The sequence below is a fragment of the Paroedura picta genome, chromosome 1 (assembly GCF_049243985.1).
Source record: "Paroedura picta isolate Pp20150507F chromosome 1, Ppicta_v3.0, whole genome shotgun sequence".
Lineage (NCBI taxonomy): Eukaryota > Metazoa > Chordata > Lepidosauria > Squamata > Gekkonidae > Paroedura > Paroedura picta.
This window is the reverse complement of record NC_135369.1, coordinates 20,018,351-20,026,263: the sequence shown is the minus strand read 5'-3', so window position 1 is coordinate 20,026,263 and position 7,913 is coordinate 20,018,351.

Sequence of the window (7,913 nt, the reverse complement as noted above, 5' to 3'; positions counted from 1 at the left end):
ACCATTTCCAGCAGTGCTTGTGGAGTGTAAGAAGTTCAAAAAGGCAGCAGACTACAGCGAGATGGCAAGAAGGTGAGGAATGGCTGGATGGAGGTGCAGCAATATCGAGCACTACGCCATTCAGTTGGCATAACACTACTTTTTTGACGTGTGGAAATGCGCTCTGTTTCATCTACCCTACCTGGTCACTAGCCGCTGCCAATGGGCTTGGTCCTGCTCTTAAAAGCTCCATAGTTTACCAGGCATCTGTATTACCCAAGATTACATCTCTTGTTTTGCTTTCCTTTTAGTTTGCACAGTCCACTTATGTTATCATATCTCTCAAAGCCATGGTGGTTTTTCCAATGTATTTCCCATAAGTCTTTGTTTAGCATTCATACTATTGACAGCTTGGAGCAAAGCATTGGCTGTCTGCTCATCAGGTCCTGTCCAGAGCTGTGGCCAAACACCTGCTAGTCAGGCCTGTGCCAGCATGCTGGGGGAACCCACAGAAGTATCAGGGACCCAGAGTGGAGTAGATGGTCGCATTAGGCATGATGGGGCAGGATGGGATGTGGATTCACAGATCAGCCGGTTTTTATTGGGGGGGGGATCCTTTTAAAGTGAAAAGGGAATGAATGGGTGGAGGCAATTAAGTTGTGCTTCTTTCCCCTCTTTGCCACTTCTTCCAGTGTTTTCCACCTTACCGATACAGCCTCTGTTTTAAGAACCAGGAAAGTGCATATTCTTTCCATTACAGCTAGGCTTTATTTTTTTTTAAAGTAATTTCCCACCAGTCTGATACAAAAATGTGCCGTGGCGAGCTATGTGCACTGAACGCTTATTTACCTTTCCAGTGCATGCATTTATCTGCACGTGTCCCAAGAGACATCTGTCCACCCACTCGCAGGGATGGAGCCAAAGCCTGTAGGATAACAAGACTAGCAACTGGCTTGAATTATTTCCAGCAATGCATGCTCTGTCTCACGCAGCCCCCACATCTAGGGCTGCCAGATCTCCTCTGGCCACTGGCAGGGAATTGAGGGGTTGGGTTTTCAGATCCATGTAGGTAAACTCCTGAAGATTAGGGGATGGAGCCTGGGGAGGACAGGGACTTTGGGGGGGGGGGTGCAATGCTATAGAGTCCCCCCTTTCTGAAGTCTGGAGATGAGCTTGAATTCCTGGGGGTTTCAGGTCCCACCTGGAAGCTGGTATACCTACCCCCATCCCTAGGAACATTGTTTTAGCAGGGACATGGGAAAATATATCATGCTAGCAAGGCAGTTAAGATTTTTCTGGTTGTATTATTTACTTAGAAAAAGAAGGGCTTTTCTGCATGTGATAGATATAGTGAAATGCTTACCTAATGTAGGCCGCTCCGCCTGACGTCGGCCACATCCAGTGTCTGTCCAGCCAGCAGCTCACCACATCCTCCATTTTGAAGTGTGAGTTTGGTGGCCTTTCTGCACCCTTTAAATGTAGTGAAATGCTTACCTCACGTAGTCGTTATATTCTGGCCCCTCCATATGATGTCGGCAACACGCAGCATCTGTACAGCAAACGGCTGGCTACATCCTCCATTTTGAAGCTCTATTTAGCACTACCTAAGGGGGAGCATGGTAACGATGAATCGGCAGCTCACACGCCAGCTGCCAGCTAGATGGGTCTCTATGTTAGGAGGAATCAAGGAATCAAGGCATATTCGTTGCAATGTGTGTTTTTTTTTCTTTAACTGTGCTTAAAGGGAAAGGGGCTTTTCGGGAGCACAATAACAGCCGCCCATTGGCTGCTTGTTTGATTGACGGCCAGAGGCGGGACAAAGCACAGAAAAAAATCGCTTCCTCTATAGCAATTTTTGGCGAGACCGGAAACCTGTGGGAAACAATTGAAACGCTACTGGATTCCACTACAAAGGCAGGTATGCATAACACCGAATCGCATTTTAAAAAATAGCGTTTCCGCTTGCAGGAACCAATTGGCAACATTGGTCCTGGTGCGGAATGGGCTCAAGTGCCTGCCATCCTCAATTTTTCTTCCTGCGTGTCCTGTGAGATCATGCCAAGAAGTCACTTGGTGGAATTCTTCTATATTCATCACAGAATTATCAGACTGTCTTTCTATTGTGCCTTTCCAGGGTTTTGTTGTTGTTGTATGTAAAGTAACCTGTTGGCCCTGGCTGTCAAACCTTGGAACCTAAGCAGGGTTGGTCCTGGTTGAATGGGATATCACCTTGTTAGTTTCTCACCTTGAAACCCGCACAGGGTCACCATAAGTCAGCTGCAACTTAACCGCTCTTCTTGTACGTTTTAGAAACATCCTCTTTCATCTTGTTTTTGGTCATTGCTCATCACCTGCCAGCTTGGTGTGGTGGTGAAGAGCGGCAGCTTCTAATCTGGCAAGCCAGGTTTGAATCCCCACTCCTCCACAGGCAGCCAGCAGGGGGGACCTTGGGTTAGTCACAGGCTAGTCACAGCCCTCCTAGAGTTGTTCTCATAGAGCAGTAACATCAGAGCTCTCTCAGCTCCACTTACCTCACTGGGTGTCTGTGGTGGGGAGAAGAAGGGAAGGCGATTGTATGCTGAATAGAAAAAAAACAACTCTTTTTCTATCTAGCCTATTGAGTAGCCCCACAACTGGGTCAAAATGCTTGAGAAGGCGGGGTGAGCCCCTGTCCTGTCACCATATCCTGAAAACCAGATGGCTGTACAAGAATCAAGCCACGAGATGGAGCCATTTTGCAATTTTTGTGGCGGAGGAACAAAGCAATCTTAAAGGAGCAACCAAACTGTCAAAGGAGGAACTAACATCTCCGTTTTCCCTCTGATATTCCAGCATTCTGACCCACCTACCCCTCGCTTCCTCAACCGGGTTAAATATTTACATCAAATTAACAGTGTTTGTATTTGAACGCTGGAGCTGAACTGTGGATCAGAGAGTGCCTCGCTCAAGTCTCTCCTCTGCCGCGTGAGCTCCTTAGGAAGCCACTGACCTCTTCCCCCTTCCCTCACTATGGGACTGATGCCAGCCGACCTTACAGGGTTGTTATAGAGATTCAACAATAATGAGTGTGATATAGGCTGCACCTGAATTCCCAAGCACTCTACACATGGTTTTATTAAGTGGGTGGGAGAAATGCTTAATTCGTGTATCTGTGCTGGGAAGACTTGTAAATTGCTCACAGCCAACTGCCAGGTTTGTGGATAAGGTTGGTAGCTCTGGATTCGAAATTCCTGGAGATTTGGGGGCAGGAGCCTGGAGGAGGATGGGGTTTGGGAAAGGGGGGAAGGGACCACAGCAGGGTATAATGTCATAGATCTCACACGCCATAGCGTTTTAGCTAGGGGGACTGGCCTCTATAACTTGGAGATCAGTGGCAATTCTCGAAAAACTCCAGCGACCACCTTGTCTTTTGATGTTCCCTGAAACTTGTGAACCGGTGGCCTATGAATATTATTAAAAGTAATATAAGGTAGTAGTGTAGGAATTATTTTCCACATTAACAAGTGTTGCTTGTTAATACTACTGTAATAGGAGGACACAACCACTGAGGAAAGGAACTTGAAAGCAGCAAAATATCTAGAAACCGTTTTGGTTGGCCTTACTGTATAAAATAATTCTTTTAACACTGGTTTTACAATGTAGCCTTGGCTAGGTTTGTTTGTCTGTTAGTGTTCTTCTCAATAAAACAACGTGTTATAAAAGCACAGTCTTGTTCATAGATGGACAGTAATGGAAAGTTTTACAGGGAGCACACCTTACTGGCATTCTAGCTTGGAGCCAAGGTTTTATTGGTGGAAAACTGGCTGGAACTTCATGATCGCAGGCTTCAGCACACGGTGGACTAGAAACTTTGCTTATAAGATGACAATAACTGGGTATAATAAACAGCCTGCCTTTTCCTGCAGCCCATTGTGAACCTTTGCCAAATGCGTCAGTCTCTCTGTGCTTATGGGGCTGTATATAACGTGCCATCAAGTCACTGTGGACTCATAGTGACCCCCAGCAAGGGGCTTCCAGGGCAAATGAGAAACAGAATTAGGCTGCTGTGGCCTTCCTCTGCAGAGTCTTCCTCGGTGGCCTCCTTTCTATGTGCTGACTCCTGCTGGCTTCCAAGATCTGCCAAGACCAGGCATTGCCATAAACACAAGAACCTGCCTTAATCACTGAATCAGTGGTCCATCAAGGTCAGTACTTAGACTCTCAGTGGCTCTCCGGGGTCTCAGGCAAAGGTGTTCTGTATCATGTGCTACCTGATCCTTTTCGTTGACGATTCCAGGATTTAAACCTGAGACCTGTCCATGCCAAGCAGATGCTTTACCGCTGAGCCACATGTTCCCCTCCCTCTCTCTAGCCCAAGGATTCCCAACCAGGAGTCTATGGATCCCCTGAAGGGGGTCTGCTGTAGCTCTGAAGTGGCATGGTATCGGGGGGGGGGGGTCCAGGCTGTCTTCTCAGCTCCTACACTTCTTTCCGGCCTACATGATGCAGAGCAGGCTTATTTATTTATTTGTCTGTCTGTCTATTTGTTTATTTGATATACCACCCTCAGGGAGGTTTACATGAAACGGGAACAATACAATTAACTCAGTTTATAAAGATGTGGTAACAAGAGTAACAGTAACAATTAGATAATGATAGTAATAAACATTGTAGGACAGTAGAATACTGGAAACATTGATTAACTCGTACGGAGGCCCAGAGCTGTAATGATTGTCGGAGGGAGGCTTGGGGGGCCAGTGGGAAGCGGAGGTTCGGATCGACCTCAACCCAATGCCTGGCGGAGGAGCTCCCTTTTGCAGGCCCTGCGTAGTAAAGATGTGGGGAGGGAGTAAAAGCAGTGCTAAAGGTGTGGGTAGTGATGTCACTTCTGGGGGCGTGGCAGGGTGTGTGTGTGGCCTGCTGACATCACTTCCGGGGCTCCTTGAAGACTGAAGCATGGTTTCAGGGGCTCCTTCGTGGTCAAAAGGGTGAAAAGGGCTGCTTTACGCACATGCAGCGCGTGGTTTTTCTCTTTGCACCCAACAGTTAGGGAGATTCAGAAAAAGGAAATGTCCAGAGGCAGGGCTTCCAGGCAATCTCAAGCCCCAAATGTTTTTGGGGTTCTGCAAAAGAAACACTTCTGACGCCTGTAAAGAGTCAATGAAAAGGGATCACTCTTTCTCTTGTGAGGCTTTGTGGGCAGGGGGTCTCCTGGGTGGCCATTTCATTCTATGAACGAGGTGCGTTTCCAGGTAAGCCAACTCGTCCGGCTTCGGTGGTGACTTTGAATGCTGCTCTCCTGCCTCTTTCATTCCTGGAATTGCCCTCTTTTTCAGTCAGTATTTGTCAGCTCTTCTGGGCTCTGTTACCGTCATCACCCATCTATATTTACAAGGTGAGATCAGTCCCAAAAAGATCAGGAGGGAGGGAGCGAGGGAGCGAGGGAGGGAGGGGGGAAATGAGGCTCGTCATTCCACAAGCTGTAGTCATTGCATTTCTAGGGAAGACTAATGCAGGGAGGCTGCTTCTGTAGGGTGGGGGAGGGGCTGGTGCCCCGTTTTGGTCCTGTCCTTGCTGCAGATGGAAAGGCATTTGTAACTGCAACAGAGCCCCCCTATGGGGCAGTTCCCCATTTTTTCCTCCACACACGTCATATGCGCTGCATCTGACAGGCTTTTTGTTGTTTTTTTCTAATGAGTAGCGGGGGGGGGGATTTTTTTGCCATTCATTCATTCGTTCGTTCGTTCGTTCGTTCGTTCGTTCGTTCGTTCGTTCGTTCGTTCATTCATAATTGGATTTGTATGACCGCTGCTCCCAAAGCTGGCTCGCGGCGGTTTACAATTTTTAGCATACAATCCATATATAATAAAATAAAACCCCCATTAAACCCGTTAAAAACATGCTAAACCTCAACCCCAAGCAATGGCAAAGTACAATTAAATTTATATCCCACACAAGCCCAGTGGGTGGACCAAAGATGGCCGATGGAGTTTGGGATGTTGTCACTAGGGACTTGTTGAGTCAGGACAATCTAATACTGGCTCAGACCCTAAGGGGGTCTACATGTTAACATCAGCCTGAAAACACCCTGGACTAGCGGAGAAGAACAACTATGTAAAGAAGAGAGAACGACTCCTGTCTAACCGACTAACTGTTGTGAAGAGCATGCAGTAAGGCAGTGTGCTCAAGGGAGGAGGAAGTGGTGGCATGCCCCTTCAGGAAGTAAGATGAGGAAACCACCAATCAATCAACCAATTGACTTGGCCTGTAGAGCAACAGGGGAAGTGGGCTCCAGTGACGTCCAGTGATGTCAGTGGCCATCCAAACTTCTGGGAAAGTCTGTGTAACCCCTGGGGAACTCTCACAACTCCTGGATTCCTGGAGCCCTGACTGGGAATCCCTGCACTATGGTAACATATCTCCTGCTGCCAATAATTTTAAAAACCTGACCAAAAATCTGGTAGTGCTGGTGGAGAATAGGGTGGAGAGCGGCAGAAATCTCTTTCCCTGATCCTAGAATCATAGAACCATAGAGTTGGAAGGGACCTCCTGGGTCAGCTAGTCCAACCCCCTGCAGGACACTCACAACCCTATCGCTCATCCACTGTAACCTGCCACCCCTTTGAGCCTTCACAGAATCAGCCTCTCCGTCAAATGGCTATCCAGCCTCTGTTTAAAAATTTCCAAAGATGGAGAACCCACCACCTCCCAAGGAAGCCTGTTCCACTGAGAAACCACTCTCTCAGGAACTTCTTCCAGATGTTTAGACAGAATTTCTTTTGAATTAATTTCATCCCATTGGTTCTAGTCCATCCCTCTGGGGCAAGAGAGAACAACTCTGCTCCATCCTCTATATGGCAGCCTTTTAAATACTTGAAGATGGTTATCAGATCCCCTCTCAGTCATCTCCTCTCCAGACTAAACAGACCATGCTCCCCCAACCGTTCTTCATACATCTTGGTCTCCAAAAACTATGCTATGAAACACAGGGAGCCAGAGTGGTGTAGAGGTTACGAGTCATGGCTTCTTATCTGGCTAGCCGGGTTTGATTCACCACTCATGCAGCCAGCTGGGTGGCCTTCAGCTGGTCACAGCTCTGGCAGTGCTGTTCTCACCGAGCAGTAAGATCCCTAATCCATCAGCCAGTCTTTCTCTCCTCTCTCTCTTACAGGATTAACGCCCGACCTCTCTCTGAACAAGTGGGGAAAGAAAAGAATGCCATCTTTTATTGTAATAATGGGATTTTATGTAATTTTACTTTGATTTTATATTTTATTGTGAACCACCGTGAGACCTTTTGGCGAATGGCGGGATATAAATCCAATTATAAATAAAATAAATAAATAAATAAATCAGGGCTCTACCTCACAGAGCGTTGTGGGGAGAGGAAAGGGAAGGAGATTGTAAGCCGCTTTGAGACTCCTTCGGGTAGAGAAAAGTGGCATATAAGAACCAACTCTTCTTCTTCTTCTTCTTCTTCTTCTTCTTCTTCTTCTTCTTCTTCACTAGCGAGAAGATGGAGAGCCTGTTGTGCCACTTGAAAAAGTGGTCAGCAGCAATCCTTGTGCATTGGAATTTGGAGGTGAAAATTCCATGACTTTTAACTTCCTTCTCAAGGTCTCCAAGGGAAAGAATAATGGTGAAGGAAACTGAAAAACATTAAGCTAGTTCAGGGGTCTTCAATATGGTCCCTGTGAGTACAATGACAGTGCCTGTAGGCACTTTTCTGGCATCCCCCAAGTTCTTGGAGAGGGAGTTAGGCTAGTTTAGGATTATAGAATCATAGAATCATAGAGTTGGAAGGGATCTCCTTGGTCATCTAGCCCAACCCCCCTCACAATGCAAGATACAACCGTATTCCTCATCCACTGTAACCTGCCACCCCCTTAAGCCCTCACAGAATCAGCCTCTCCATCAGATGGCTATCCAGCCTCTGTTTAAAACTTTCCAAAGAT